Source organism: Dendropsophus ebraccatus, chromosome 6 (genome assembly GCF_027789765.1).
Source record: "Dendropsophus ebraccatus isolate aDenEbr1 chromosome 6, aDenEbr1.pat, whole genome shotgun sequence".
NCBI lineage: Eukaryota > Metazoa > Chordata > Amphibia > Anura > Hylidae > Dendropsophus > Dendropsophus ebraccatus.
In genome coordinates this window covers 61,545,617-61,568,072 of record NC_091459.1, presented here as the reverse complement: position 1 = coordinate 61,568,072, position 22,456 = coordinate 61,545,617, and the positions used below count along the sequence as shown (strand labels likewise).

Below are 22,456 nucleotides of genomic sequence, written 5' to 3'. Positions count from 1 at the left end.
AGTATGGCCCAATACCTGCTCTGAACACCTCAGCTACCTAGGTGAGGTGATCAGAGCAGGCATTTAACTTTTTGGGGGACATTTATCACTGTGAATGGCCGATCACGCCGATCGGGACATGGCACTGTGGCCACCTTTACTTTTAACAGTAATGGCGGTCGGTGCAGCCTCGGACAGCACCGAGCGCCATTGCTTTCTGGGTCACCGATGACCCGGAAAGCTGAAGATCGCCAGTATAGGCTGATCTAAACTGATCAGCATATAGCAGCGATTGTCGGCATGAGGGGTGTTAACAACCCCCCCCTCGCCGACAAGCTATGATGGCCTGCTATCAGGTAAACAGCGGGCGTAAATGTACGCCTGTTTGCGTTAAGGCCCAGCCTGCGGGTGCGTATGTTTACGCCCGCTGTCGTTAAGGGGTTAATAAAAATTTTTGCCGGACTTCTCCTTTAACTCTTTGTTGTCATTTTTTGGTGCCTCATCTCCCTCCACCTCTCCCCTCTCCATAGAAACTAAAGGTGAAAGAGAGCAAAAACATGGCACCAGCGCCTCGTGTGATACCAGAGGGTGGTGTGGAAGATAGGAAGGGAGGTATTGCGCTCACCTTATAGCCGCTTGGGCTTGATGCATATCACCCCAGAAGGGGTACTGGATGAGTGTAGATGTCCGGCTGGAGTAGGTGGTTGAGGTCACAGCAGCTGCTAGGGTAGATATACCATCAGCCGGGATGCTTCCAAAGAGGCCCGTATAGAAATGCAGTACAAAATTAATAAAAAGTAGTGATGGGTACCGTGAATCCAGCGCTGCTGCTATAAACCAACAGAGGTGCCTTGTGTCTTTAAATACATTTTTGTTTTCCACCACATTTGGAGTCTTCTGTCGGTTTACAGCAGCAGCGCTAGATTCACGGTACCCATCACCTCTCTCCATAGAAAATCATGAAGACAAGGGGGAGAGCTTCAAACTGCTTTTTCATGATAAAAATAAATTTTTCGGTTAATAAACACATTTACAAAGTTTCTTAAAATCGACTGTACTATTGATTTCTGCAAAAAAAATGTAAATAAAATTTGATTCCCTGGAGCCCATAGGGTTGAGTGATGACCTGGAACTTTTCACTTTTTGAACAGGGTGGATGGTCCTCACCTGCGTCACATCCTGGCCAGGCTGTTATTACCAGCGATTCGACGAGAGCCAGAGTGACGACCCAACCACTCACATTTAATTTTTATATACACTGCTCAAAAAAGTAAAGGGAACAACTATACAACACAATATAACTTAGAATAAATCAAACTTTTATGAAATCAAACTATCCACTAAGGAAGCATCAATGATTGACAGTGGAAATTATTGGCAATTAACAAGACACACTCAATTAGTAGTGGTTCTGCAGGTAGGGACCACAGACCACTTCTCAGTGCCTATGCTTTCTGGCTGATGTTTTGGTCACTTTTGGATGTTGGTGGTGCTTTCACACTTGTGGCAGCTTGAGACAGACAAGTGGGTCAGGTAGTGCAGCTCATCCAGGATGGCACATCAATGTGAGCTGTGGCAAGAAGGTTTCCTGTGTCTGTCAGTGTAGGTGTCCAGAGGTTGAAGGCGCTCCAAGGAGACAGGCCAGTACACCAGGAGATATGGAGAAGGCAGCAGGACTGCTACCTCCGCCTTTGTGCAAGAAGGAACAGGAAGAGCACTGTCAGAGCCCTGCAAAATGACCGCTAACAAGCCATAAATGTGAATGTGTTGGCACAAACGGTTAGAAACTGACTCCATGAGAATGGTATGAGGGCCTGATGTCCACAGATGGGGTTTGTGCTCTCAGCCCAAGACTATGCAGGATGCTTAGCATTTGCCAGAGAACGGCAGGATTGGCACATTCGCCACTGGCGCCCTGTGCTCTTCATGGATGAAAGCAGGTTCACACTGAGCACATTTAACAGATGTGACAGAGTCTGGAGACGACGGGGAGAGCGATCTGCTGATTAAATCCTTCAGCATGACCAGTTTGGCAGTGGGTCAGTAATGGTGTGGGGTGGCATTTCTTTGGAGGGCTGCACAACCCTCCATGTGCTCGCCAGAGGTAGCTTGACTGACATTAGGTACTGCGATTAAATCCTCAGACCCCTTGTGACTGTGTCAGCAGTTCCTGCAAGATGAAGGCATTGAAGCTATGGAGTGGCCCACTCGTTCCCCAGACCTGAATCTGATTGAGCACAACTGGGTGTCAGGAATGTGCAGTAGCCTGGTGTGAACTGTGCCTGGTGTTTGCTTTGTGTGACACACCCGCTTGCTTCTCAGCTTCCTGGCAATGCAGGAGTTAAACTGAGAAGCTGCTGGACTTGATTGATGCAGCTGAGTGGCTTTTTAACTGACTTGTTCCTCTGCCTGTCTGATCAGAGCACCGGTCCTTTTTGAATGCAGATAATGGCATATTTGCCAAATAAACCCAATAACAAAGTTTCTTAAAATCGCCTAAACTATTAATTTGTGCAAAAAAATTTTTAATGACAGTGACTCTTTAAGTCTTTCCTAATATGGTTTATGCCTTACACCCTCCACCATTTTTGTAGCCCGTCTTTAGACCCTTTATCAATGCCCATTTTTAGGTAAGGTCTCCAGAACTGGACACAGTATTCCAAATGTGGCCTCACTAGAGCTCTATACAGCAGGATCACAATCTCCCTCTTCCTACTGGTTATACCTTTAGCTATACAGCCCAGAATACAATTTGCTTTCTGCAACACCTGGTTGCACTGGTACTGCTCATTTTAAGGCTGTCATAAATCACTACCCTTAAATCCTTCTCTTTTGAAGTCTTTTCCAACACAGAACTGCCAATGTGATTCTCGGATAGAGGATTCCTTTTACATTTAGAAACATTGAACTTCAATTTCCAATGTTTGGACCACTTATCAAGCAAAGCTTAATCACTTTCCATATTACTGACACCTCCAGGAATATCAATCCTATTCCACACTTTTGTGTCAACCGCAAACTTCACCTACCAAACCTTTGTCTATGTCACTTACAAACATATTAAAAAGAATAGGACCTAGAACAGACCCATGTACAGAGACCTCTACCATGTATGGCAGCTCCATGCATAGAGACCTTTTCCATGTATGGCAGCCTCCCCATGTATTGAGACCTCTTCCATGTATTGCAGCCCTGTGTATCGAGCAGGGCTGTAGAGTCAGTAAGCCAAAGTTCCGACTCCAGCCCCTTCATAAATGACTAATCAGATACTGTAACGCCTGGAGTCGTGGATCCACTGAACCGTCCCTAGTGATGGTAGTAACCGCACCAGGGAGCGGAGTCTAAGGGGCCGCTGGTTTTCACCAGAGCCCGCCGCAAGGCGCGATGGACTTGCTGCGGCAGGCGACCCCCAGGTCGCTACCCCTGGCTTGGTTGCTAGTCACAGCAGGCGAGGCGTGGCAGGAGCAGGCAGAGGTCTGTAGGCGTAACCGCAGGTGGCAGGCAGTGCTCAGGAACAATGGGTAAGCAGCGGACAGGGACTAGGGACCGGGACAGCGGACAGGGACTAGGAACAAGGACTGAGGTCAGGAACAACAGGGAACTGGGCCAAACGCTATGGGAAGCATGTAGAGGCTTCAACACGAGGGACAGGGCATGCTTTAATTTATAGGGTGTGATTGGTGCAACTTCCAATTAGGGGCGGACTGGCCCTTTAAATCTGAGACAGCCAGCGTGCGCGCCCTAGGAGGCGGGGACGCGCGCCGGCCAGCACAGACGGAGACAGGAGCGGGGCGAGGTAAGGCGCCCCCCGGGGCTGAACAGGTAGCAGCGGGGGGTCCCTGCACATGTACCCCGGCGGCTGCATGGGGCAGAGAGAGGTCGCGGCGACGGCCCGGAGCATGGGACGCCGCCGCGGCCGTGAAAGATACCAGGGGAATTATTTATCAAACTCGTGTAAAGTAGAACTGGCTCAGCAGCTTCTTCCTAATGTCCTACATGATCCTCGGGCAACTTCTGAGTGAATAAGGCAAACATATAAAGCAAACTCTCCTGTGTGTGTGTGCAGTGGATGCAGCCACCATGTCCTATGGATCAGGGTTTTTTTTTTTCCTGACAATCTTATATGTTTCTGGCTAACAGTGCCAGATACTTGTGATTTACAGGCCAGACTTACTGGTAGATCCAGATTTATCAGCTTTCTGACATTGTCTGCATGCACTCTTAAATTATCGTGGCTCCACAGAAACGACCTAATCAGCCAGAGAGTTCAGCTATGCCTCGCCTCACTCACTGATTGGCTGAGTGGGCATTTCTGAGTGAGGCCATGACATCTCAGAATCAGAAGCCCAGCGGAGGACCATAAGCCATGACGCTGCACTGTGGGGGCATGGGGATGGGTAAATAGGGCTTGATCGTCCCACCACCCCCTGTGTTTCTCACTGTTGCCCAGAGCACTCCTTAAATAACACTCATAACACTCGCATAAGCAGCCTGCTGCAGCCATAGCACACTGAAGAAAAATATATCGTGTTCTCCCAGAAACAAAACACCACATTGAGGACATTTACATCACAAAGTACATCTTCATATTACACTGCTGCTGCTCATATACAATCATCCAGGAATAGAACAGCACAGATCCTCCACACAATCGACTCTTCAAGGTCAGAAACAAACTACTAAATATTGACCGCCAACTTTTTCCCAACCACCCTTGTCTAAAAGAGCCAGTGCTTGATTACTGACATATGGAGGAAACTAAATGTATGTGAGAAAGTGTTCTTCTGGCTGAAAGTCCTTAGATTAATAGAACATAAAATATATTGATGGGAGTCGGAGTCAGTAAATTATTTCCGATTGCACAGCCCTGGTATAGAGACCTTTTAAGTATCTTTTCCCTATGTATAAAGACCTCTTCCATGTATTGCTAGCATGCTTGAAAAAGGTCTGTGATATATCTGACGGGCCGAAACGCGTTGCCTTTTCCAATAAATACTATACGGAGTCACACTTATGTACTAATTTCTTGTACACAACAGCACCCCTTCCCTGGAACGTTTACCTGCGCTCTCCCATCCATTGGGTCTTCACGGTCCTTCTGTTCCCTTGTGGTTCATCACCCTGTATGCTTCTACCCACCGTTGGTGGCGATGACCCGAGGAGAAGCTGCGGTACGCTACCTGGGTTATAACATCTGCCTACAGTAGAGTTGTGCCTATCCTTTGCACAACTCCAAGTGAGTGCGTTCATTGTGCTTGCACTTACACTGCACTTTCCCCGCACTTTCCCCACGTACTTTATTGCACCAGGAGGCGCCCCTCTCTGTTTTATGCTCGTTTCTTGGAAACCTAAATTCGACCACATGGAGGTCATCAAGTTTACCATGACACCTCAGAAATTGATGCAAAAACCTCTGGAATGCAACTGGGACAGCAGGGGAAGAATGCCTGGGTGCATCTAACACGCTCAAATCGCAGTATTACACCACTATACACACTCCAAACACAACATAACCTCTATTTAAAGTTGAAAAACCTTGAAAAAAGGAAACCTTTTTCCCACTACATTAGCATGGACAGCCAAATTGTAAGAAAATAAAATTTCCTGCACCCCTTTAAATTATGTTACCTATGACATCCACAAATGGGGGAAAATCAAACAGCACCAACTGGTAACTGTCAATGTGTGTGTGTAATGCGGTCAGACATATCCAACGAATAAAGGGGTGTGGGTCTCATAGAAGAACTCTAAAAATTGAGTTTGAGGCTCTTGAGGTGAGGGCTGACCTCCAGGGCCTCAAACAGAATTTTTGGAGCACTTCTAAAAATTGACTTTCAGGTCCTTGAGGTCAAGGAAAAGAAGAACTGGACTGCTGATCAGTGGTCCAAGGTGATTTCAGATGAATTTAAATTTAGCATTTTATTTGGAAATCAAGGTCCCAGAGTCTGGAGGAAGAGTGGAGAGGCACACAATCCAAGCTGCTTGAGGTCTAGTGTGAAGTTCCCTCTGCATTCACACGTTCAGTGTTTTTCCCGGTCCGTGATTGTGGTCCGGCAGCTACCTCCGTGATCCGTGCAAAACAGTCAGTTTTTCATCCGATTTGTGTTAAAGCATTTTAAATTACATTGATTACATCACATCCGTGTTTTTCACGGATGAACACAGATGTCACATCCGTGAAAAACACGGATCTCATTGATTTCTATGGGGAATCCTTTCCGTGCATCCGTTCCGAGTAATGACATGTCCTATTTTTTAACAAAATGGATCACGGATCCGTGAAATCACGGAACATCTGAATAGCCCAATAGAAAGCAATGGACTGTAAAATTGTCCGTGCGCACGGACAACTTCCCGGAACGTGTGAATGTAGTCTTAGTGATGGTTTGGTGAGCCATGTCATCTGCGGGTGTAGGTTCACTGTGTTTCATTAACCCCTTAGTGACCGCCGATACGGCTTTCTACGGCGGTCACTAATGGGCCTTATTCTGCTGCCATCAGCTTTTTACGGCGATGGCAGAGAATAAGGCTGCGGGGCCGGGACGGCCCCCACCCCATCCCCCCGGCTACCGGAGGTAGCTGAGGGGTTGGGGCAGTGTGTGAGGTCCGTCCCGGCCCCCCCCCCTTACCGACGATCGCCGCTATTAACGTTATAGCGGCGACCGTCGGTAATGGAGATTACCGGTGCCGCCGCCACCTTTCATCTCCCCCCGCCGTGAATCTACGGCGGGGGGAGATGAAATAAGTATCCCCCAGACCTCAGATCAGCCCCCCCTAGTGCCCCGATAACTAACCCCCCTCCCCCGGCGGCCATCATTTCCAAGATGGCCGCCGCTATCGCTGTGAACCGACTAACGTCGGTTCACAGCGATTAAAAGGTTAAAATGAATGAAAGCCCCATGCTCTCCGCCACCGGAGGTAGCGGAGAGCATGGGGCAGTCATCGGGGACCCCCCTGTGGGGTCCCGGTACAAGCGATCAGCGGTATATACTATATACCGCTGATCGCTTGTGCCATGTGCTCCCGGCACTTTTTATCCCCTGTCACCATGAATGATTGGTGACAGGGGATAAAAAGTGATGTCCCCCCACCCCCCAAGTCGCCCCCCACCCCCCCTGTCACCCCCGTCCCCCAGTCACCCCCCCCTTCCCCATATACTCACCGGATCGACGGAGCTCCTTCCTCCTCGACGTCCTGGCTGGTTATGAAGTGCGCATGCGCTTCACAACCAGCCAAGCTCTGAAAATTTAAAGTGACAGAGACCAATTTGGTCTCTGTCACTGAACTATGATTACTGAGATAGAAAATATCACAGTAATCATAGTAATACAGTGAAAATGAATATGTAAAGTACAAAAAGTGACAAACATACAAAAAAATAAAACACACACTTTTTATTATAGTAATAATTGCAGTTTACTCCCAAATTACCCCTAACCCCTCCCCAGATTACCCGTAACCACCGCACGTTGCCCGTAACCACCGCACGTTGCCCGTAACCACCGCACGTTGCCCGTAACCACCGCACGTTGTCCGTAACCACCGCACGTTGCCCGTAACCACCGCACGTTGCCCGTAACCACCGCACGTTGCCCGTAACCACCGCAAATTGCCAGTGACCCCCTCCAGATTGCCCGTAACCACCCCAAATTACATGTACCCACCCCAGATTACCTATAAGCACTTCAGTTTATCAGTAACAATCCCAGATTGTCTGTAACCCTTCCAGGTTGCACATAACCCCCCCAGGTTCCCCGTAATCATGCCAGATTACATGTAACCCCCCCAGATTGCACGCAACCACTGCGCGTTGCCTCTGACCACGCCACGATGCCTCTGACCACGCCACGATGCCTCTGACCACGCCACAATGCCTCTGACCACCGCACGTCGCCTCTGACCACCGCACGTCGCCTCTGACCACCGCACGTCGCCTCTGACCACCGCACGTCGCCTCTGACCACCGCACCTTGCCTCTGACCACCGCACCTTGCCTCTGACCACCCCAAATTGCCAATGACCCCCTCCAGATTGCGGTGCCCATGTCAGATTACAGGTACCCACCCCAGATTGCCTATAAGAACTTCAGTTTATCCGTAACCACCCCACATTGCCCGTAACCACCCCACGTTGCCCGTAACCACCCCAGATTGTCAGTAAGCACTGCAGGTTGCGCGTAACCACCCCACGTTGCCCGTATCCACCTCAGATTGTCTGTAAGCACTGCAGGTTGCCCGTAACCAGCCAACGTTGCCTGTAACCACCCCAGATTGTCTGTAAGCATTGCAGGTTGCCCGTAACCACCCCACGTTGCCCGTATCCACCCCAGATTGTCTGTAAGCACAGCAGGTTGCCCGTAACCACCCCACGTTTCCCGTAACCATCCCAGATTGTCTGTAAGCACAGCAGGTTGCCCGTAACCAGCCCACGTTGCCCGTTACCAGCCCACGTTGCCTGTAACCAGCCCACGTTGCCTGTAACCAGCCCACGTTGCCTGTAACCAGCCCACGTTGCCTGTAACCACCCCACGTTGCCTGTAACCACCCCACGTTGCCGTAACCACAGCAGGTTGCCCGTGACCACCACACGTTGCCCATAACCACCACACATTGCCCGTAACCACCCCGCGTTGCCTGTAACCACCCCACGTTGCCTGTAACCACAGCAGGTTGCCCGTGACCACCCCATGTTGTCCGTAACCACCCCAGATTACCTGTAACCACCTCAGGTTGCCCATAACCACCCCTGGTTGCCCGTAACCACCCCACATTACCTGTAATCTAATTTTTTTTATCTTATTTTAGTAACAGCGCTATTCTAATAACCATTACTAGCTGCGGTTTTGCTCCTGTAAATCGGCGCTCCTTCCCTTCTGAGCCCTGCTGTGTGCCCATACAGTGGTTTATGCCCACATATGGGGTACCGTTGTACTCAGGAGAACCTGCGTTACAGATTTTGGGGTACGTTTTCTCTCCTGTTCCTCGTCAAATTGAGAAATTTCAAACTAAACCAACATATTATTGGAAAAATTCGAGTTTTTCATTTTTACTGGCCAATTTTGAATACTTTCCTCTAATACCTGTGGGGTAAAAATGCTCACCACACCCCAAGATGAATTCTTTGAGGGGTGCATTTTCCAAAATGGGGTGACTTTTGGGGGGAATCTATTCTGCTGACACTACAGGGGCTCAGCAAACGCACCTGGCGCTCAGAAACTTCTTCAGAAAAATCTGCACTGAAAATGCTAATTGGCGCTCCTTCCCTTCTGAGCCCGGCTGTGTGCCCATGCAGTGGTTTATGCCCACATATGGGGTACCGTTCTACTCAGGAGAACCTGCTTTACATATATTGGGGTGACATTTCTCTCCTGTTCCTCGTGAAATTGAGAAATTTCAAACTAAAGGAACATATTATTGGAAAAATTCGAGTTTTTCATTTTTACTGTCTACTTTTGAATACTTTCCTCAAATACCTGTGGGGTCAAAATGCTCACCACACCCCAAAATAAATTCTATGAGGGGTGCACTTTCCAAAATGGAGTGACTTATGGCGAGATTTTACTCCGCTAGCACTACAGGGGCGCTGCAAACGCACCTGGCGCTCAGAAACTTCTTCAGCAAAATCTGCATTGAAAAAGCTAATTGGCGCTCCTTCCCTTTTGAGCCCTCCTGTGTGCCCATGCAGTGGTTTACGCCCACATATGGGGTACCGTTGTACTCAGGAGAACCTGCGTTACAAATTTTGTGGTACTTTTTTCCTCTTGTTCCTCGTGAAATTGAGAAATTTCAAACTAAAAGAACATAATATTGGAAAAATTTGAGTTTTTCATTTTTACTGTCTACTTTTGAATACTTTCCTCTAATACCTGTGGGGTCAAAATGGTCACCACACACCAAGATGAATACTTTGAGGGGTGCACTTTCCAAAATGGAGTGACTTTTGGGGGGGTTCTCTTCTACGGACACTACAGGGGCTCTGCAAACGCACCTGGCGCTCGGAAACTTCTGCAGCAAAATCTGCATTGAAAAAGCTAATTGGCGCTCCTTCCCTTCTGAGCCCTCCTGTGTGCCCATGCAGTGGTTTATGCCCACATATGGGGTACCATTGTACTCAGGAGAACCTGCGTTACAAATTTTGGGGTATTTTTTTCCTCTTGTTCCTCGTGAAATTGAGAAATTTCAAACTAAACGAACATATTATTGGAAGAATTCAAGTTTTTCATTTTTACTGTCTTCTTTTGAATACTTTCCTGTAATACCTGTGGGGTCAAAATGGTCACCACACACCAAGATGAATTCTTTGAGGGGTGTACTTTCCAAAATGGGGTGACTTATGGGGGGTTTTCTCTCTGCTGACACTACAGGGGCACTACAAACGCACCTGGCGCTCAGAAACTTCTTCAGCAAAATCTGCATTGGAAAAGCTAATTGGCGCTCCCTTCCTTCTGAGCCCTGCTGTGTGCCCATACAGTGGTTTACGCCCACATATGGGGTACCGTTGTACTCAAGAGAACCTGCATTACAAATTTTGGGGTGCTTTTTGTCTCATATTCCTTTTGAAAATGAGAAACTTTAATCTAAACGTATATATTATTGGAAAATTTAAATTTTCAATTTTTTTACTGCCTAATTGTGAATACTTTCCTCCAGCCCCTGTAGGGTTAAAATGCTCATTATACCCCTAGATTAATTCTTTAAGGTGTGTAGTTTCCAAAATGGGGTCACTTATGGGGGTTTTCAGGATACCAGACTTCTAAATCCATTTAAAAAAAGAACTGGTCCCTAAAAAAATCAGTTTCACGAAAATGTGATAATTTGCTGATAAATTTCTAAGCCCCATAACACCCTAAAAAAGTAAAATATGTTTACCAAATTATGCCAGAATAAAGAAGACATATTGGTAATGTGACTTAGTAACTAATTTATGTGCTACGACTTTCTTTTTTTAGAAGCAGAGAATTTCAAAGTTCATAAAATGCAAATTTTTTAAATTTTTCATGATATTTTGATGTTTTTCACAAAAAACACACAAAGTAGTGACCAAATTTTGCCACTAACATAAAGTGCCATATGTCACGAAAAAACAATCTCAGAATCGCTAGCATACGTTAAAGCATCACTGAGCTATGAGAGCATAAAGTGAGACAGGTCAGATTTTGAAAAATTAGCCTGGTCATTAAGGCCCAAACTAGCTGCAGCACAAAGGGGTTAACACCAAAGTCAACGCTGTCGTCTATCAGGAAATTTTAGAGCACTTCATGCTTCCCTGTGCTGAAAAGATTTTTGGAGATGGAGTTTTCATCTTCCAGCAGGATTTGGCACCTGTCCACACTGCCAAAAGTACCAATACCTGGTTTACTTACCACAGCATCACTGTGCTTGATTGGCCAGCAAACTCTCCAGACCTTAACTCCATAGAGAATTTATGAGCTTAAGGCCGCTATCAAAGCAACCTGGGCTTCAATAACACCTCTGCAGTGCCATCAGCTGATCACCTCCATGCCACACGGGATTGATGCTGTCATTCATGCAAAAGGTGCCCCGACCATGTATTGAGGGCATTTACTGTTCAGACTTTTCATTTGGTCGACATTTCTGTGTTAAAAACATTTTTATGAGTTGGTTTTATATAATATTCTAATTTTCAGAAATACTGACTTTTGGGTTTTTCTTGGCTGTAAACCATAATCATTAACTTTAACAGTAAATACAAGAAATAAATGCTTGAAAAAGTTCACTCTGTATGTAATGACTATATCGAATATATGGTCACTTTTTGAATTGAATTACTAGTAAAAAAACAACAACTTTTTGTTGATATTTTAACCCATAGCTGCACCAGGACGTTATTGAATGTCCTCGTGCCGCTATGGGAGTTCAGAGGGGGGTACTGCCGCGATCCCAGGTGCCGCATGTAGCTCGGGCTCGCGGCTATTAGCGGGCACAGTCCGATCGCCGTGCCCGCTAATTAAGTACTTAGAAGCAGCTGTCAAAGTTGACAGCTGCTTCTAAATACTTGCTGTTATACATCCCTGGTGGTCTAGTGGGGGGATCGCCCCCCTGCGGCGCGATTGCGGGGGGGCGATCCCTGCATCCATACCGGGCCGGGGTCTGCTCCATAATGGCGCTGATCCCGACTCGGCATTCTATTACTTTTGGCTGCAGCAGCCAAAAGTAATAGAACACCGATCTCATGGATTCATGCAGTATAACTATACTGCATGGATCTCTATGAGAGATCAAAGTGCATATACTAGAAGTCCCCCAGGGGGGCTTCTAGTATATGTGTAAAGTAAAAGAAAAATGTATTTTTAATAACACAAAATCCCCTCCCCTAATAAAAGTCTGAATCACCCCCCTTTCCCCATTTTATAAATAAAAATAAATAAATTAATTAATAAACAAACATGTTTGGTATCACCGCGTGCGTAATCGCCCGAACTATTAATTAATCACATTCCTGATCTCACACGGTAAATGGCGTCAGCGCAAAAAAAATCCCAAAGTGCAAAATTGCGCATTTTTGGTCGCATCAAATCCAGAATAATTGTAATAAAAAGCAATCAAAAAGTCATATATGCGCAATCAAGGTACCGATAGAAAGATCACATCATGGCGCAAAAAATGACACCTGACACAGACCCATAGACCAAAGGATAAAAGCGCTATAAGCCTGGGAATGGAGCGATTTTAAGGAACATATATTTTCTTTAAAAGGTTTTAATTTTTTACAAGCCATCAAATCAAATAAAAGTTATACATGTTACATATCGTTGTAATCGTAACAACTTAAGGAACATATATAACGAGTCAGTTTTACCCCAGGGCGAACATAGTAAAAACAACCCCCCCCCCCCCCCCCCAAATAAAAAAAAAAACATTTTTTTTTTTCAATTTCACCACACATATAATTTTTTTCTGGTTTCCCGGCACATTTTAGGCAAAAATTACATCTCCCATAGCAAAGTACAATTAGTTGCGCAAAAAATAAGGGCTCATTAGGGTCTCTAGGTGGAAAAATGCAGGCGCTATGGCCTTATATACACGAGGAGGGAAAAACGAAAATGCAAAAATGAAAACTGGCTGTGTCCCCTAAGGGTTAATTTATTGCAAACCACTGTATGTGCTGTGCTATGTATTAACCCCAAGAAGGGAATGTATCGCAGACCTCCCCCTGTATAGAGACCTCTTCCATGTGTCGTAGACCTAACCGTGTATGGAGACCTCTTCCATGTGTCGCAGACCTCCCCTTGTATAGAAACCTCTTCCATGTGTCGCAGACCTCCCAGTGTATAGAGACCTCTTCCATGTGTCGCAGACCTCCCAGTGTATAGACCTCTTCCATGTGTCGCAGACCTCCCAGTGTATAGACCTCTTCCATGTGTCGCAGACCTCCCCGTGTAGAGACCTCTTCCATGTGTCGCAGACCTCCCAGTGTATAGAGACCTCTTCCATGTGTCGCAGACCTCCCCGTGTATAGAGACCTCTTCCATGTGTCGCAGACCCCCCCTGTATAGAGACCTCTTCCATGTGTCGCAGACCTAACCGTTTATAGAGATCTCTTCCATGTGTCGCAGACCTCCCCCTGTATAGAGACCTCTTCCATGTGTTGCAGATCTCCCCCTGTATAGAGACCTCTTCCATATGTCGCAGACCTCCCCCTGTATAGAGACCTCTTCCATGTGTCGCAGACCTCCCTGTGTATAGAGACCTCTTCCATATGTCGCAGACCTCCCCTGTATAGAGACCTCTTCCATATGTCGCAGATCTCCCCCTGTATAAAGACCTTTCATATGTCGCAGACCTCCCCCTTTGTAGAGACCTCTTCCATGTGTCGCAGACCTCCCCGTGTATAGAGACCTCTTCCATGTGTCGCAGACCTCCCCCTGTATAGAGACCTCTTCCATGTGTCGCAGACCTCCCCGTGTATAGAGACCTCTTCCATATGTCGCAGACCTCCCCCTGTATAGAGGCCTCTTCGATGTGTGGCAGACCTCATTGTGTATAGAGACCTCTTCCATATGTCGCAGACCTCCCCGTGTATAGAGGCCTCTTCCATGTGTCGCAGACCTCATTGTGTATAGAGACCTCTTCCATATGTCGCAGACCTCGCCCTGTATAGAGACCTCTTCGATGTGTCGCAGACCTCATTGTGTATAGAGACCTCTTCCATATGTCGCAGACCTCCCCCTGTATAGAGACCTCTTCCATGTGTCGCAGACCTCCCTGTGTATAGAGACCTCTTCCATATGTCGCAGACCTCCCTGTGTATAGAGACCTCTTCCATATGTCGCAGACCTCCCCGTGTATAGAGACCTCTTCCATATGTCGCAGACCTCCCCCTGTATAAAGACTTCTTTCATATGACGCAGACCTCCCCCTGTATAGACCTCTTCCATATGTCGCAGACCTCCCCGTGTATAGAGACCTCTTCCATATGTCGCAGACCTCCCCTGTATAGAGACCTCTTCCATATGTCGCAGATCTCCCCCTGTATAAAGACCTCTTTCAAATGTCGCAGATCTCCCCCTGTATAAAGACCTCTTTCAAATGTCGCAGACCTCCCCCTTTGTAGAGACCTCTTCGATGTGTGGCAGACCTCATTGTGTATAGAGACCTCTTCCATATGTCGCAGACCTCCCCCTGTATAGAGGCCTCTTCGATGTGTGGCAGACCTCATTGTGTATAGAGACCTCTTCCATATGTCGCAGACCTCGCCCTGTATAGAGACCTCTTCGATGTGTCGCAGACCTCATTGTGTAGAGACCTCTTCCATATGTCGCAGACCTCCCCGTGTATAGAGACCTCTTCGATGTGTCGCAGACCTCATTGTGTATAGAGACCTCTTCCATATGTCGCAGACCTCGCCCTGTATAGAGACCTCTTCGATGTGTCGCAGACCTCCCCGTGTATAGAGACCTCTTCCATATGTCGCAGACCTCCCCGTGTATAGAGGGCTCTTCGATGTGTCGCAGACCTCATTGTGTATAGAGACCTCTTCCATATGTCGCAGACCTCCCCGTGTATAGAGACCTCTTCCATATGTCGCAGACCTCGCCCTGTATAGAGACCTCTTTCATATGTCGCAGACCTCCCCCTTTGTAGAGACCTCTTCCATATGTCGCAGTCCTCGCCCTGTATAGAGACCTCTTCCATATGTCGCAGTCCTCGCCCTGTATAGAGACCTCTTCCATGTATTGTAGTCCCTCCCCCTCCCCTTGTGTATGGTTCCCTTTTGCATTGTATCGCAACCCTGTGTATAGAGACCTTTCCCGTGTAAAAGAGCAGGTCGGAGCTCGCGGCGTCTCTGGTAAAATCGGGCAGGAGGGGACACTGATGATGTCACCACAGCCAGGCTGCCCCTCATCCTCTCGCGGGATCTCGCTTACCTCACGTCCGCCATATTTTGCCCTGCTAGTATTTTGGTTTCGCCTCCTGCCTGCACCAGAGGAGTCATAGATAGAAGTACAGCTAGAGGAGGGACCGTTACGTTCCGAGGCCTGTGACGTCAGAGCCGCTTGGTTCCGCTGGCGGAGCGCGGGACGTTCTGGACTGGGCCCGACGAGGATCTGAGGCCGGGACTGTGCAGTGCGGCGGAGGGGGGAGGTGGCGGTGAGATTGCCGGGGCCGGGACAGCAGAATCGACGCTTGTCCCCCTCCCCCTCCGCTCCACTGAACTCACTTCACTGGGAGGCTGAGGGAGAGGCCCGTATCCGAGCTGGCGGCGGAGGAGAGGGCCGTGAGGTGAGCGGGGAGAGGAGAGCAAGTTCTGCGGCCTGTGGGAGAAGCGGGCTCAGGCCTGAGCGGGGAAGGGGGGTAGGTGGGCGGTGATAGAGCTCTAGGCCTGTCACTTACTGGTGTCTGTCATCCGTACCTGAGCCGAGGTGTCAGCCCTCCCACCTACTGGCTGGGCCCCGGCACGACATGGTGACCAGGAGGGAGAGACGCCCTGACCGTGTGAGGTCTTACTGGTATAAAGTGCCTGAGGTGATGGGTGTGTGTGGCTGCTGGAGAGTCTGTCATATGTCTGTACATTGTAACCATGGCCATATCCCATTTTACCTGTGTAGGGGGAAGCCAGGCAACCAGGGCAGATGGGTTACAGCACATCATGGCAGCAGTGCCAGTCTGATTCTCTGTGCTGCCAGCTTACACCCCTGTAGACTACCCCTTAGCCCCTGCGGTGCCAGCTTACACCCCTGCACACTGCCCCTGTGGTGCCAGCTTACACCCCTGCACACTGCCCCTGTGGTGCCAGCTTACACCCCTGCACACTGCCCCTGTGGTGCCAGCTTACACCCCTGCACACTGCCCCTGTGGTGCCAGCTTACACCCCTGCACACTGCCCCTGTGGTGCCAGCTTACACCCCTGCACACTGCCCCTGTGGTGCCAGCTTACACCCCTGCACACTGCCCCTGTGGTGCCAGCTTACACCCCTGCACACTGCCCCTGTGGTGCCAGCTTACACCCCTGCACACTGCCCCTGTGGTGCCAGCTTACACCCCTGCACACTGCCCCTGTGGTGCCAGCTTACACCCCTGCACACTGCCCCTGTGGTGCCAGCTTACACCCCTGCACACTGCCCCTGTGGTGCCAGCTTACACCCCTGCACACTGCCCCTGTGGTGCCAGCTTACACCCCTGCACACTGCCCCTGTGGTGCCAGCTTACACCCCTGCACACTGCCCCTGTGGTGCCAGCTTACACCCCTGCACACTGCCCCTGTGGTGCCAGCTTACACCCCTGCACACTGCCCCTGTGGTGCCAGCTTACACCCCTGCACACTGCCCCTGTGGTGCCAGCTTACACCCCTGCACACTGCCCCTGTGGTGCCAGCTTACACCCCTGCACACTGCCCCTGTGGTGCCAGCTTACACCCCTGCACACTGCCCCTGTGGTGCCAGCTTACACCCCTGCACACTGCCCCTGTGGTGCCAGCTTACACCCCTGCACACTGCCCCTGTGGTGCCAGCTTACACCCCTGCACACTGCCCCTGTGGTGCCAGCTTACACCCCTGCACACTGCCCCTGTGGTGCCAGCTTACACCCCTGCACACTGCCCCTGTGGTGCCAGCTTACACCCCTGCACACTGCCCCTGTGGTGCCAGCTTACACCCCTGCACACTGCCCCTGTGGTGCCAGCTTACACCCCTGCACACTGCCCCTGTGGTGCCAGCTTACACCCCTGCACACTGCCCCTGTGGTGCCAGCTTACACCCCTGCACACTGCCCCTGTGGTGCCAGCTTACACCCCTGCACACTGCCCCTGTGGTGCCAGCTTACACCCCTGCACACTGCCCCTGTGGTGCCAGCTTACACCCCTGCACACTGCCCCCGTGGTGCCAGCTTACACCCCGGCACACTGCCCCCGTGGTGCCAGCTTACACCCCTGCACACTGCCCCCGTGGTGCCAGCTTACACCCCTGCACACTGCCCCCGTGGTGCCAGCTTACACCCCTGCACACTGCCCCCGTGGTGCCAGCTTACACCCCTGCACACTGCCCCCGTGGTGCCAGCTTACACCCCTGCACACTGCCCCCGTGGTGCCAGCTTACACCCCTGCACACTGCCCCCGTGGTGCCAGCTTACACCCCTGCACACTGCCCCCGTGGTGCCAGCTTACACCCCTGCACACTGCCCCCGTGGTGCCAGCTTACACCCCTGCACACTGCCCCCGTGGTGCCAGCTTACTACCCCTGAGCCCCTGTGGTGCCAGCTTACACCCCTGCACGCTGCCTCTGTGCTTTCAGCTTACACCCCTGCAGACTACCCCTGAGCCCCTGTGGTGCCAGCTTACACCCCTGCACGCTGCCTCTGTGCTTTCAGCTTACACCCCTGCAGACTACCCCTGAGCCCCTGTGGTGCCAGCTTACACCCCTGCACGCTGCCTCTGTGCTTTCAGCTTACACCCCTGCAGACTACCCCTGAGCCCCTGTGGTGCCAGCTTACACCCCTGCACGCTGCCTCTGTGCTTCCAGTTTACAACCCTGCAGACTACCCCTGAGCCCCTGTGGTGCCAGCATACACCCCTGCACGCTGACTCTGTGCTGCCAGCTTACAACCCTGCAGACTACCCCTGAGCCCCTGTGGTGCCAGCTTACACCCCTGCACGCTGCCTCTGTGCTGCCAGCTTACAACCCTGCAGGCTACCCCTGAGCCCCTGTGGTGCCAGCTTACACCCCTGCACGCTGCCTCTGTGCTGCCAGCTTACAACCCTGTAGACTACCCCTGAGCCCCTGTGGTGCCAGCTTACACCCCTGCACGCTGCCTCTGTGCTGCCAGCTTACAACCCTGTAGACTACCCCTGAGTCCCTGTGAAGTCAGCTTACACCCCTGCACACTGCCTCTGTGCTGCCAGCCTACACCCCTGTAGACTACCCCTGAGCCCCTGTGGTGCCAGCTTACACCCCTGCACACTGACTCTGTGCTGCCAGCTAACACCTCTGTAATCCCTGCACACTGCTTCTTAGGGTACTATTACACGGAACGATAATCGGCCCGATTCGGCCGATTATTGTTCCGTGTACTAAAGACAACAATCAGCCGATGATCGTTGTCATCAGCTGATCATTGATATAAGTTCAGACCTATAATCGTTGGGCGCCGACCGCGCACTGCTACGTGTAATAGCGGTGCACGGCCGACGATTAGCAAAGAAGAATATATACCTAATCCATGGTCCAGGCTTCCTCTTCCTCAGAGCTTCTTACCGGGTCCCGTGCGCTCCGGCTTCTCAGCGGCCTGTGTCAGCTGACAGGCCCCTCGGCCAATCACAGGTCGGAACCGCCGCAGCCAGTGATTGGTCGAGCGGGCTTTCAGCAGAGACAAGCCGCTGTGAAGCTAAAGTGCGCGGACCCGGGGAAAAGTTAAGAAGAAGAGGAACCCTGGACCATGGATTAGGTATGTATACAGTTTAAACAAAGGCTGCAAGGACATCGGTAACGATGTCCCTGCAGCCCTTGTTTAACGATTATCGGGTTGTGTAATAGGCCAAGTAAACGAGCAACGATCTAGCAGATCGCTGCTCGTTAACAGGTATTATCGGGCCCCCATCGGCTCGTGTAATACCACCCTTAGTCTCTGTGGTGCCAGCTTATACCCCTATGATTCAGGTTATACCAATTCACACCCACTGTGGCTTCAGCTTCTGTTGTTAGTCAGAATAACATGAACAATATCACTAAGGTCAGTAATGCCAGTGTGTTCTGTGTTCATATACCATGTCCTGGCCTTACTGCAATTGATGGGGCTCCACTGAACATTCTCTTAGACACCTATGATATAGTAGGTTATAGGTCAGACGTGTGCACAAGGCTCGGGTACTTGTCTCTCCCGTAATAAACCTGTGTGACACTGGCCTTGGGCTTGATTGTTGGCCAAAAGGGTGTTTGGATAGCACCAGGGTGGTAGTGTCTGCTGTGCTATTCTTGCTCTCAGACACCAGAATCGCTGAGAGTTTTGGATTATATTATTAAAGGGAAACTATCAGCAGGTTTGTGAATGATTCCCAGTAGTCACTTACACTCCTCTTTCCTGTGCCTCTCTGACCACTGTTCGTCTGACCGGTTGCCTCTGAAGCTCTGGTTGGGGCTAAGGAGCGCCTCCAGTGGGCCAAAGGAGCTAATTTACATGTTTTTATTCTATTTCATTTTGCAAAAACAGCTGTACTTACAAGAACCAGAAGAACCGTACAAGTAAGGGGCTACCAGGATTGATGTATGCACGAACCTGCTAATAGTTTATCTTTAATGACACATTCCTAAAGTGTCACTTTCAAAATCTAAATCAACTGTAGATATGAAATGAAGCAAGTTTGCAATATTCATTCATTATCAATTTTTTTTGTTGTTATCATGCAGTAAAACAAAGCTGAACTTACCAGAAATCCAGGTCCAGTCTCCTGAAGCCAGATTTTCTGACTTGTGCTCATTGAAAATAACAGACTGAACACATAAATTCAGGCCAGAACAGAGAGTCACGGCTCAATGTGTCCATCAATCACATGACTGCCTTCTCTCTGTGAGCGCTCGGATACCCTGGGAAACAAAAGGCCTAATGTTTTCTTACTCTTTCCTGTTTTTGGAGAAAAAAAGTCAGAAAACAGGATGTGCCGTCTTTTCCATGTTAAAGGGGTTGTCCAGAGAAAATCTTTTTCTTTCAAATCAACTGGTGTTGGAAAGTTTTATAGATTTGTAATTTACTTATTTTAAAGAATCCCAAGTCTTCCCATACTTATTAGCTGCTGTATGTCCTACAGGAAGTGTTGTTTTATTTTCAGTCTGACACAGTGCTCTCTGCTGACATCTCTGGCCAAGACAGGAATTCTGTCTCGGTTTTCCATGAATCCCCATAGAAAACCTCTCCTGCTTTGGACAGTTCCTGTCTCGACCAGAGATGTCAGCAGAGAGCACTGAGTGAGACTGAAAATAAAACATTTCCTGCAATATATACAGCAGCTAATAGGAAGTATGGGTAGACTTTTAATAGAAGTAAATTACAAATTTATATAACTTTAACACCAGTTGATTTGAAAGAAAAAGATTTTCGCTGGACAACCCCTTTTAGGCCCCCTTCACACGTCCGGATTTCCTGACCCATAGACTTTAATTGGTCACGGACACCCTTCCTGTCCTATTTTTGTCTGGAATCCTGGCCCGGATGCCCCCATAGAGGTCTATGGGAGCGCCGGAATCACGGGTACTTTCCTGATGATCAGGAAAGTGCCCGGGATTCCGGATTGTTTGACAGCCACCGTTGCCCCCCAGAACCTCAGCCCAGCACCTCTGCCCGCTGATCACTGCACCGCGCACCCCGCCCCGCCCCCCCCCCCCCCCCCCCCCCCCCCCGCCGCCGGCGGACCTCACCACTGTTCCACTGTTCTTCCCCTCCGATCACCCCGCCGTGCCGCCATCCCCCCTCCCCGGAACTCATCATTCTTCTGCCGCCGGCACCCCTGCACGTCCGCTCCGCAGCGCCGGCCGACCCCACCCGGACCTCAGCCCAGCACCGCTGCCCGCCGCAATTACCACGATGCGATCACCCCGCCGTGCCGCCATCCCCCCGGACCACATCAATCTTCTGCCGCCGGCACCCCCGCATGTCCGTCCAGCAGCGCCGGCCGAAACACCCCCCGCAGCACCCCCCGGACCATGCAAACCACCCCACCACCACCCCCCATCCGGACCTTCAGGAACTCACCTCATGCTACTGGGAGTTGTACTTCTGCACTGAGGCCATCCAGGTTGCAGAAGTACAACTCCCATCATGCCCTTCCTACAGGTCATAATGGGAGTTGTACTTCTGCAGCCTGTGGCTATCCAGGTTGCAGAAGTACAACTCCCATCATGCCCTTCCTACAGGTCATGATGGGAGTTGTACTTCTGCAGCCTGTAGCCATCCAGGTTGCAGAAGTACAACTCCCATCATGCCCTTCCTACAGGTCATGATGGGAGTTGTACTTCTGCAGCCTGTGGCCATCCAGGTTGCAGAAGTACAACTTCCATCATGCCCTTCCTACAGGTCATAATGGGAGTTGTACTTCTGCAGCCTGTGGCCATCCAGGTTGCAGAAGTACAACTCCCATCATGCCCTGCAACCTGGGTGGCCACAGACTGCAGAAGTACAACTCCCATCATGACATATCAGCCGGGCATGATAGGAGTTGTAGTTCTGCAAGCTGTGACCATCCAGTTTGCAGAACTACATCTCCCATCATGTCCTATTCTTTTCTTCTGATCAGGAAATCCTGAAGGTTTTTCCTGATGGTTTCCTGAAGGTAAAAACGGATTACTGTCAGGAAATCCTGATACTTTCCTGATGACATTTGAGGTGTCCTGATCAGGATTTCCTGACAGTAAAAACTGACACGGACATGTGAATGGGGCCTTACAGTGACAGTGACACTTTAACTCCTTAGGGACCAAGCCTATTTGGACCTTAATGACCAGGTTCATTTTTCAAAGTCTTACCTGTCTCACTTTATGCGCTTATAGCTCAGTGATGCTTTAACATATGCTAGCGATTCTGAGATTGTTTTTTCGTCACATATGGCACTTTGTGTTAGTGGCAAAATTTGGTCACTATCTTGTGTGCTTTTCGTGAAAAACATAAAAATAGCGCTTTACAAACTTTGAAATTCTCTACATTTAAAAAAAGAAAGTCGTATGACATAAATTAGTTACTAGGTCACATTACCAATGTGTCCTCTTTATTCTGGCTTCATGTCGTAAACATATTTTACTTTTTTAGGGTGTTACGAGGCTTAGAAATGTATCAGCAAATTATCACGTTTTCATGAAATTTCCAAAACTGATTTTTTTTAGGGACCAGTTCTTTTTTTTTAAGTTGATTTAGGAGGCTTAGAAATTTTCAAATATGTTTGTTCAGATTAAAGTATCTCATTTTCACAAGCAACAGGAGAGAAAAAGCACCCCAAAACTTGTAACGAAGGTTCTCCTGAGTACAACGGTACCCTATAT

The 22,456-nt window shown here is 49.4% G+C and overlaps 1 protein-coding gene across 4 annotated transcripts in view; it reads left to right on the top strand.

The window, feature by feature from the left end:
• Positions 1-15,386: 15,386 nt before the first annotated feature.
• Positions 15,387-22,456, top strand: part of TAB2 (TGF-beta activated kinase 1 (MAP3K7) binding protein 2) — a 111,379-nt gene continuing 104,309 nt past the window's right edge. For 3 of the 4 annotated variants that reach the window (XR_011363655.1, XM_069975051.1, XM_069975052.1), the window contains exon 1: positions 15,387-15,722. The gene's annotated coding sequence lies outside the window, so the exon portion shown is untranslated. Of the gene's footprint in view, positions 15,723-15,907; positions 15,966-22,456 lie in introns of those variants that run through there. The other variant, XM_069975053.1, reaches the window with a different exon arrangement.